Source organism: Rhinolophus ferrumequinum, chromosome X (assembly GCF_004115265.2).
Source record: "Rhinolophus ferrumequinum isolate MPI-CBG mRhiFer1 chromosome X, mRhiFer1_v1.p, whole genome shotgun sequence".
NCBI lineage: Eukaryota > Metazoa > Chordata > Mammalia > Chiroptera > Rhinolophidae > Rhinolophus > Rhinolophus ferrumequinum.
Genome location: NC_046284.1, coordinates 124,431,684 through 124,442,917, shown reverse-complemented (window position 1 = coordinate 124,442,917; position 11,234 = coordinate 124,431,684).

Below are 11,234 nucleotides of genomic sequence, written 5' to 3'. Positions count from 1 at the left end.
AAGAGGCTCTGTGTGTGTCTGAGTCACGATGCCCACCTGCGTCAGCAGAAGAAGAAGGCACCTGCCCTTGGGTGGGCTTTTCTGGATGTCTCCCTGGGAGGCTTCTGTGCCAGGTGCTCACCCATTTTCCACGAACGGGCTTGTTAGGAAGGACGGAGGGTGGTGTGGACATTGCATGTCAAGTCCCAAGACTTAGCGTCAGGAAGCTGTTTTTATGGGCCTCGAAGCAGGAGTTTTCAGGAAGTGACCCTGCGTGGGTTTGTCCTCAGGTCCAGGACACACTTCAGGATCACGGAACAGGCCGGAAATGCGGAGACGAACAGGTTCCCACACCCAAAACGGTGTCAGCTCCCGCAGTGTGTGGGATTCCCAAACTACGGCAGGGACACATCCAAGCCCACAACGCTACCCACCGACGACTAAACACGGGTAATTACAACAATGCTCTTTCATCTGTAAATAATAAAGTGGTGGCCGAGCTCCCCAGGGAGGTGTAGGGAAAACAAACCCACACGGACGTCATTTCACAGACCGAGGTCAGTGCTGCAGAGCAAAGCTGACCGTTCCCTTGGAAGTCCACGTGGCACTCGATGACACAGCCCCAAATCCAGGCGCACTTTCGGGACATCACCTTAACGTACGTAGACCCTAGGGGTGAGACCCAAGTCACTTGTTTGCTTCTTGGGCACGTGCAAAGCCACCTCATAGTCAGAATAACCCGGAAAACACTTTAAAGTCATTAAACGCCTGGAAAGACCTTTTGAAAGGAAAACACACCTTTCCAGGTAGATACACAGCCATTAGGGTTAGAAGAGGCTGGGGTCCCCTGATGGGATTTGTGTCCTTCTAAGAGGTCGAGACACCAGACCTGTTTCTTACCATGTGAGGACACAGCCAGAAGGTGACCGACGGTCTGAGAACCGTGAAGAGAAACCTCACCACAACCGACCACACAGAGCCTTCCTTCGTCTGGGACCTGTGCTTTCAGACTGTGATCAATAAATATCTGTTGTTGGAGCTGCCCCGTCTGGGGTGTTTTGTCACAGCAGCCCGAGATGGCTTATACACCCCACCCCCATATTAGTAGTGCTAAAGGTAAGGACCCCGGAGCTGGGCTGTCCTGCAGGGTGTCTTGGGCGTAACGATGGCGTAAGACAGGCACAGGCTGAGAAAAACGCTCCTTGGGAAAAGCGAAACCAACTCCGTGGGACAGGGCCAGGGGCCTGTGGGTGAAAACTGGAGAGCCCCAGGGCACCCGATCGTAGGGGCAAGTGGAAGAGTAGAACGACTCGGATTTAAGACTGGGGGCTGGCGCCGTTCAGCCGGCAAAGAGTCCGGCCGACCCCAGGAGCCTGCAGGTGGAGGGTACATGGGCTGGGTATAAAAGCGACCGGTGGGCACGTCGTCAACGGGAAAAAAGCAAGGTGTGTCCCCCCAAGTTCCTTTTCTCGTAGCTGGGGTACAGCGACTCACGTCAGTCGTGCTTTTTACGCAGGAGTGATGGCAGTAAGTGGCGTGGTTCACTGTTAGAGACGAGTGGTATGAGCATTACATGTAAGTGCAGAGCTCCGGCTCCGACGGGTAGGCGGAGGACGGGGTCACAGGGTTGGGGTCCGATGACATCATCTCTTTCCCTTTGCAAGCTTGTGAGTCCTCTGTGCTTCACTTAGCATGGTGCAGGGCGCTGCATACCCTCACGTGGCCTCCGGAGCCGCCCGGTAAAGGGGCTGACAAGGATCCCCCTGTGCCCCACGGTGGGGGTGGACGTTCCTTTCTGGGGTGTGTGGCTTCCGTCGGGTCACCGTGCCACAGGATGCAGCAGCTGGCCCCTCTCCCTGTCACGCCTCTTATCTGGGACCGCCACCCCAACCCCTGAGGGCTCACTCCTGAGAGCGAAAACACAGGACGGTGGGAGGGCAGGAAGTGGTGTCGTCTTCTGCTTCCCGTCATCAGAAAGCTGTTTACTGTGAGACTTTCCGTCACTTAGAATATCGATTTCAAGGGCAAAGAGATGTATTTAGGGATATAAATCATATCACCGTAGTCACACACCCAGTTTGGGCCAGACGAGACAGACGTTTACATAAGCAATGATGGATACTGTTCTGAAAGTGTCACTGATTAATAAGCTTTTTTTTTTTTCTCCTCACCTGTGCTTTTCAATGAGGAGCTCTTTGAATTCATTAAAGAGGCGTAAAGAGGGGAAGGAGCGTGTGCCAGGTCTACAGCGCTTTGGTTTCCTATCCATATTCTGCATAAAACATATCAGTGCACATTTGTTTTGGTAAACACCCCCTCGGCGTGCTGTAAATATTAAACCCTCTCGATGCATTTGTATCAGGCCCTGGAGGGTGGGGGCGGGGGCAGGGACAGTCCATCAGCTCATGAGGGAGCTGAGGTGGGAGAGGGACGCATCCATCACTGTCCCACGTGGGAAGGCCCCCCCCACGAGTGCCGCCTGCCGGAGGAACCCGGTAGAAAGAAAGCGTAAGTACGTAGTGAACAGCAAACATGAAGGGAAGTCCGACCGGCTCTGTGGGGCTTGCGTTTCCATGGCGGCAAAACTCTGTGTTGCATTGAAGATGTGTCACGGTCCCTCACGTGTTCTGATTGTTGCCTTTCTGACAGTCTTGGGATTGTGTAGGTCAGCCGTCAGGGGTCGGTGGCCTCTTGGATGGGGGGGAGAGCCGGGCACAGAAGGAGCTGATAACACTGTACGTTCACAGTCGGCCGGGGTGGGGCCCACATGACCAAATGTACGCAGAGCCAACCTGCCACTGCCCCCACCAGCCCCTGACACCCTTCCTGCTTTGCTGTCCCTCGTGACATTTGTAACCAGGTAGCCGCCTCTGTGTTTTACTGACTCATGTAATTCACCACCGAAACGTGCGCTCGGCCCCAGCTGGCACCGTTGTCTCTTTTGTTCACTGCGCTATTTCCATCTAGTGTCTAGAACAGCAGCTGGTGCTCGGGAGGTGCTCCATACGTGTTTCTAATATTCAAGGAATGTGCAGAGAGAAACCCTCAAAGCCTGCAGAGGGCGGCGGACTGGGGTGGCCCACGCGGAAGGTGTCGTAAAGGTCTCAGAAAGGGGTGTGGTTGGAAAGCAGGTCACGCCGCAGTGGTCCTGGGCTGTCAGACTAAAGAAACCTAGAATGTGTATTTCGGAGCAAGGATGGGAAACGTGTTTGGGGTTATGGGTAAGCGCTGGGAGGTGCCAGCGCTCGCAAGGGGAGTAATCGGCACAAGTCACGTGAATTCTCATCTGCTTTCGTGGATCCAAGGGCTGTTTGGAGTTGAAGATGCTTGAAGTTGTTCGTTTCAGACACAATATTACACACACACACACACACACACACACACAAAGTCTGAATGAAGTTCGTGAACTCGCCGCAACGCCGTTGTTGACCTTTTCTGATATCAGAGGGATTATTCATGATGAATTTGTACCAACTGGACAAACAGATAACCAAGTTGACTCTTTGGAAGTGCTGAAAAGGCTGCGTGAAAAAGTTAGACGACCTGAACTTTTCTCCAACAACTCATGGCTCTTGCATCACGACAATGCACCAGCTCACAGGGCACTGTCTGTGAGGGAGTTTTTAGCCAGTAAACAAATAACTGTATTGGAACACCCTCCCTACTCATCTGATCTGGCCCCCAATGACTTCTTTCTTTACCTGAAGATAAAGGAAATATTGAAAGGAAGACATATTGATGACATTCAGGACATCAAGGTCCTGAGGGCCATTCCAGAAAAAGAGTTCCAACATTGCTTTGAAGGGTAGACTAGGCGCTGGCCTCAGTGCATAGCTTCCCAAGGGGAGTCCTTTGAAGGTGACCGTAGTGATATTCAGCAATGAGGTGTGTAGCACTTTTTCTAGGGCGAGTTCACAAACTTGATTATCTGAACTCCTGTGTGTGTGTGTGTGTGTGTGTATTCACACTAATTTTTTCCCCATCTTTGCTCTAGGTAAAGGAAACACACGGGAGAATTTTGAGTGAGGTGCGGGGGGGATGAAAGTAGCGTCATATGGAGATTATTCCAGGGAGCGGAGGCTGAAGTGGCACAGACTGGGCGGGGACCCCTTGGGGACACGAATGCTTTCATCGAGCCAGGAAATGCTTAGGACCAAAAAGTGGTGGTTGGCCCCTGTTACTGACGTAAGAAAAACACAACCCAAAGGTCTTGTGAAAGCTTCACTTACTCCCTTCCAAGAAATAAGAGTGTTTATGTTACAAATGCAAACGGTAAGAGTATATACTCTGAGGACATTTTGCCAAGCATCATAGGAACCCCGACGGGGAAATGGCCATTGAGGTTTAAAGTGCCTACGTATCAGGCAAATTATTATGTGCCAGAAGCTTGGGGAATGAATCAAACACAATATTATACACACACATACACACACACACACACACGCACGCGAACTTAAATTTGTGGTTTGGTTTAGCAAAACAGGAAAACAAAGAACAAGAATTCAAACGGGGTGGAAGTTATTTGTTTCTGTCACGATTGCAGGGCAGAGTGGGGACCCTGCGCTCTCTTGGGGATCCCATGCTGTTGCCCCTCCAAACTCAGCATGTGACTTCCTGCTCAGAGCCCAGCAGAGCTGCATGGGCTCCAGCCCTCGTGTCTGCATCCCAGCCAGCAGGAAGAGGGGACAGAAGAGCTCCTCCTTACTCTTTCAGAAGTTAAAGGGACTCGTATCGTCTGAAGACATTTCCATTTACTTTCTATGGGTCCAAACTTTGTCACACGGCCACAACATATAGCTGCAAGGGAGTCCACGAGAGGCAGTCGCACCCCGTGGGGGTGGATCCCTTCTCAGGGACCCCCCGCCCCGAGCTTCCCTGTGAGCCTGTCACCCCTGTGTTTCTCTTGGTGTCGCAGGCTGCACTTTCTCACTGCGGCAGCTTTCCTGCAGGAGGCAGAGTAGGAAACACTAAGTGTTATAGCAGCAGACTTACACCGTCTGAGCTTCTCCTCCCTCTGATTAAATTCCAGGGACGGGGGCGGCCGGTTGGCTCAGTGGTTAGAGAGCAGTGCTCATAACACCAAGGTCGCGGTTCGATCCCCACCTGGGCCAGTGGTATGCGCCCCCCTCAACTAGATTGCAAACAATGACTTGACATGGAGCGGATGGGTCCTGGAAAAACCCACTGTTCCCCGATATTCCCCAATAAAAATTAGAAAAAAAGAAAAGACTCCAGGGACAGGCTGACTAGCCTGACCTGTACCATACGTCTCTCTCCCTGGGACTGTCTCTGTGTTGGAGAAAGTTGCAAAAGGCAGGTTTCCCAGCAAAGACGGCATTTCCTGTTAAGCTTTGAAAAGTGAATCCGATTTTGAGACCACTCGGGACTGGGTGGGCAAAGTTGGAAATCTCAGAAAGCCGTGGTGGAGTTGGGGCGTTCGATGTCACCGTGTGAGGTACAGAGAAGGGGGCCAGAGCTTTCCACGTGGGTGTTTACGAGAAACATCCAACACTGTTCTCTGCAGACAATGGAGAGCCACCCACGTTTGGTGACCGGTCCTGGCAGCATTTTAGAACGGTTACCTTGGGACCCACGTACAGGCCGAATGAGAAGGGAGAGAACAGGAGGAGGAACCTGGGGGGACACGTCACAGGATGACGATGATGACAATGGAGGCTCGAAGCCTGGACCGTGTGGAAGGGAGAACTGGAAAGGGAGTCATGGGTCCCCATAGAAGCAAACTGACACGTCCCTGTGATGATGGAGAAGCATGAGTGAACGGTGGGTCCACAGCTCTTGGCCGGAAGGTTGGCTTGGCAACAGCGTCCGAATTACAGGACACGAGTCTTGTGAGGGGAGAAAATGAGATAAAAGCGACTTCAGTCTTTGATGGCTGCACTCGTCTTCTGAATGGGGTTCTTCTAAAAAAGCAACCAAACATGGGAAGGAGATCACAGCAAGTTCCACCGTTGTTGGTTCCACTTCTGTCCCAAAGGACCGTCTTCTAAACCTAGGACGGCAAGAGACTCCAGGCATTAGCTCTCTTCCCTTTGGGGGGATCGCAGTCAGATCCGGGGCTTGAAACCACCCGCTCAAGACCCCACCTTTACCTCTGAGCTCTGCCTTCCAACTTCTAGTTCACACCCCTGAGGGCACCCTCCGGCTCTCAACCTGGACACCGGACACACGTCTCCAGGCGAAGTTCTCCAAAGCTGCCTTAAAAGTCTCGGCTGATTCAGCATCATTTCCCGGACCTAGTTTGGCAGAAGACTTTCCTCCAGCTCTTACTTTGCCTTTCCTGCCTGTCTCTCGTAAGGAGCCTGAGATTCCACTGAGCTCCTCCAGATATTCTGCGGTCGTCTTTCCACGGCAAGACCTTAGTTGAATCACATCTTCCAAATCCCTTTGCCCCGTAAGGTAACAGAGTCCCAGGTTGCGGGGACGTCTTTGGGGACATTATTCTGTGTGTCACACGGGCATTAGGATGCAGACATCCTCCTTACACATAGAATTGTCCTGAGACACCCCTCATCCCCACCACACAGTGTCCTGACCACACGGACCCTCGTCCACCATTCTCTGACGCTTCCTTATTTGTCCATCAGCAGATGGAAGCTCCATCCAGAGCCCTGGGTCTCTGTCATTCTTATTTCTTCTTCTTATCTATCCGTACTAATTGCTGTGTCTCCAGTTTGCAAAGCAGGTCCTCACCGGTTAGGCCTTCAGTTAGCAAATTTACGTAGGGATGCTTTTTTCTTATTGAAATCTTTTTTTTTTCCTAATAAATTTCAGAATTGGCGAATCACATCACACTTCCTCACAGAACACCCCTGTTCCGTTTGAACAATAAATCCATAGAATGATTGAATGTTTGCAAACGGGTGTGTGGAAATTTAAACTGCCCTTTCAAGCAAGATTTTAGGGACTTGTCTTTAAAATACTTGGGTTGTGATTAGACCCCCCTTAAGTTATTCTGAGGGCAGCAAACAATGGGTAAGAACTCATTTGCAATTCTGTTCACAAAACCCTAGTAAATAATAAGCCACCTCAGAAAAAACAAGAAGCAAAGGGTTATATAGTTCACTTTGTTCTCTCTGTAGAGAGAGTAAACAAGGAAGGAGGGCTGGGCGTGGATATTTTGCTTTGCATCTGAAAACCCGTGGAGCTGGGTGTCTCCTTCTGCATGTTGGGAATGTTGAAAAACCCCCATGGCAAGCCTTTTTGGGATTGTAGGTTTTGAACGCATTTCAACAATCCTAGAAGCAGGAATTCACAGGAGTGTTTGTCTTCTCCGAGGAGACCGTGAAATCGTTTTTTTTTTTTTACAGTGTGACAGACGCGTAGGGACGGGAGGAAGCTCCAGACTAGTAAAGACAACCTGAGATTGTCACCCACCCCTCAGGTTGTCAGCACTGGAGGTATTCTGAGGCTTTTCTAACTAAAGGCCGCTTGGCTGGAGAGGAAGTCAGTCTACTTGGCAAGTCTGAGAAGGGGGGGTCTGCAGGCTCCACCCTCCCTGGCAGGATTACTGAGCTCCCCAAGGAGGAAGCGCTCTCCTCTCACATGGAGCCTGCATGCCTTGTCCACATTCCTGCTAAGTGCGTTATTTCTCACCTCCTCCCGGGAGCCAGGAGGGTCAGGGTCTTCCTTGCTCCTTGCTCCTTAAATAAAACAATATGAGAAATCTGCCCTCGGGGTGGTTGCAAACATTTGGGGGTGAAGGGACCACATTCCTTGTGTGTTTGGCAGCGGCAGGAAACAGAACTGTCTCTGGACGTGGGTGTAGTGGAGCAAGCCCGCCAGGCAGGCTGGTGGTGAGGCTGTCACCTTGCATCCTTGCAGAAACCCGCCGTGGGCCCACCCCCTTCTCTCGGGGACCTCTTCCACCAACACCAGACCGTCCGCGTCCCCGGGAAGCACAGCGCTTTGACGTTCCCGTTTCAGATCAAACTCTTTCCTGACGGGTGGGGCTGGAAATGTGAAAACGCTTCGATTCTTAGATAATGTAATGGTTTACAGCTGGGGCCATTTGCCGCTTCATGTTTCTCTTCCAAGACGTGCTCGCAGGTTGTGTCTCGTTTAATAATGATTCAAATGCAGAACATAAATGTTTTCCTTTTGGGGGTCCATATGGCCATGAGCCGGTGTCTTGAGTCACACCTGCCCAGCTCCATGAGCGACTGACAAACGAGTCCCTACCCGGACCCTCGGGGGGTTGCCTCTACTTAGGAAAAGTAAGGTCGTTTTCATTTTTAAAATTTATTTTTATTTTTTTTATTGTTAAAGATTTTATTGAGGGAAAGGGAACAGGATTTTAGTGGGGAACAGTGTGTACTTCAGGACTTTTTCCAAGTCAAGTTATTGTCCTTTCAATGTTAGTTGTGGAGGGTGCAGCTCAGCTCCAGGTCCAGTTGTTGTTCTTAGTTGCAGGGGGTGCAGCCCACCATCCTTTGCGGGAGTCGAACCGGCAACCTTGTGGTTGAGAGCCCACTGGCCTATGTGGGAATCGAACCGGCAGTCTTTGGCGTTAGGAGCACGGAGCTCCAACCGCCTGCACCACCAGGCCTGGGCCGGCCCAAGTAAGGTAGTTTTTAAACAGGACAGTTCTCCCTGCCAACGCTGTGCGTTTGGAAGGACGCCTAGGATGCAGGTGTCTTGCAAAAAGCACTGATGTCATAAAATCAGTTGCCCTGGATGCACGGGTCTCAGGATTGTGTACACGCCACGGGTGCCGACGGGGGATTTTGCTGAGGGTCCAGTTCTGATTCTGATACTGATGGTGATACTGGTCCCCGAGGTACTGATACTCACCGTGGTACTGACACTGGTACTAATAGTCCTGGTAACGGCTGCCGATACGGACATTGATTACTGACACTGCTCTTCACACCGGCCGTACTGGTGCTGATAGATGCCCTTGGCTGGAGCGCAGCAGAGCCTAGTGGGGGGACTGAGCTGTCAGGTGTCCCAGTAGCATAGTAAAGCAACACCCCGGAAATGAAAGACGTCAGCCTGCACTGCGGCGGTCCCAGCCGGAGGCCAAAGTGGAGGGAGCCCCGACTCCCCACTCCATTATTCCATGTCCCATGGTCCATCCCAGCACGGTCAGGGGTCAGAGGGTCACCACAGATGTGGGGGGTGGTCTTCCTGCTGGGGGAGCCCCGAGCAAAAGCCTCCTTTATGGGCCGTGGGGTGGGGTGCAGGAGGGGGAGGTCTGGAGTGGAAAAGTGCGGGGGGCGGGGTGGGGAGTGAACATGACAAACAGGCTTCCCTCCCCCACAGCATAAGGGGAGCTCAGCAGAGACTCCTGACCTGGGCTGGGGACTAGGCCTCAGACACAGAGACAAACCTACGCATGAAAGTGCTGCACCAGGGGCAGTCACTAAAGAGCGTACGCCCCACAGGTCCTGAGACCTTGCTGCAGGCCCCCTATACACACACACACACACACACACACACACACACACACACACGCCCTGCCCGTCACCCTGCAGCAAACCTGCTATGGGACATACAGCTTTCCCATCGGGCCTGAAATTCCACACTCAGTTTTTTAAGAAACAGGTTCATGAGGGTGTCACTGACAGACGAAAACGGCCCACGCTGACTGTGTACAATTTGATGAATTTGGACGTACACAAACCCCCGAGATACCGGCACCCCGCAATGAAGATGACAGACCTATCCATCCCGCCCAAGTTTCCACGTGTCCTTTCTTGCTTGTAGGTTTGCTTGCTTTTTTTTTTTTTTCCTGTAGTAAGAACATTTGAGATGGAATCAACCCCTCTTGACTTCTGACACGTGCACAGTGCCGCCAAGACATGGGAATGATGCAAGCGTCCGTCCACCCGTGAACGAATAAAGAAAAGGTGGCCCAAATGTCCACACCTCCCTGGATCACGTCACACACATCCTGACCAGCACTGGTGGTTGTTTAACGGGGCATTTTCAGCACCGCGTCCCTGCTTCTTAGGGCCTGAGCCAGCCCTTTGTTTCTATTCCTTGGTGACCCATTCGTTTTTCAAAGCAGCCATTTCCCAGCCAGCCAAAGAGTTTGCCGTCTGTGCCTACAAATGGGTGCCTGGGCAGCCTGTTTTCTTCTCAAAGAAGTTTCACATAAAGTAACTCATTTGTTTCTCACCACAGCTGCGTGTGGGCGGTCCCCAGGAAGAAAACAGTAAACCGAGTCCCAGGGCTTCCAGACAGCAGACGTGTGTCCTGCATGGGAACTGAGTCTTACCCACTGTGGGTACAAAACCACGGTCCCTCCGAATGGGGGCGTCTCTGGTTTTGGGGTGAATCTGCGAAGACTCTCCAAAGGGAAGATTGTCCCAGGGTTTTGGGGAGTTTGTGTTTGTCTGGAACCCACTGTGGGATTTTTTTCCCCCCACATTGGACTCCAAAAGTCCTCTTGAATGTAATTGCATGAGGAAACCAAGGTCGGTCCTGCCTGAGGGGAGGACGATGGTGAAAAGGACCCCTGGGTAAAAAGCTGCCTGTGTGAGCTTGGTGTCAGCCCGTGACTTCGTGTTTCAATGGTGGTAAAACATAAAATTCACCATTTTAACCAAAGTGGATCAATCAGTGGCAGTTAGAGCGTTCGCAGCGTTGTACAACCATCATCTCCACCTATTTCGAGAAAATCTTCATCATTCCCAAAGGAGACCCCGTTCCCCATGAGCCGGACTCCCTGTCCCTCCATTTCCCCCCGGGGTGCCCCCGTCAGCTTCCTCTGAGGACACGCCTGCTCTGGACAGTCCATGACCTTGCAATCAAACCCTGTGGCCCTTTCTGTCTGGTTCTTCTCAGTCCTTGGGGCTTCAGTTTCTCAAAGCACAGATTAGACACGCAGCACTCCATTCTCGGAAGACTCTAGAAGTTCCGGGCTCGCAACCTGGAGAAGGGGCCCCCAACCTGATTCACCCAAGTAGCAAGCCACCTCATCATAAGCCAAAAGTAAAAACAGGTAGCTCGTGCGTTTTCACAGGATTACGCTTTTCCGGCGGAAAAAAAATACCTTAGTTCCATAGTATCACTGTACCGTACCATTTACTAATCTCCTCTGACAATATTCCCTGAAAACCACCACTCATGTATTTTTTTAAATTTTTCTGCTGTATTGATTTCCCAACGTAGGCGTGTGGACTTGGACGTCTCCATTCAATGCTTGTGCACGGGTATCGCTCCGTTTTAAAAACAAACGTACCGTTTAGCTTTAGGGACGCTAGTTAGTGCCTCACTGGGACGCCTGCCTG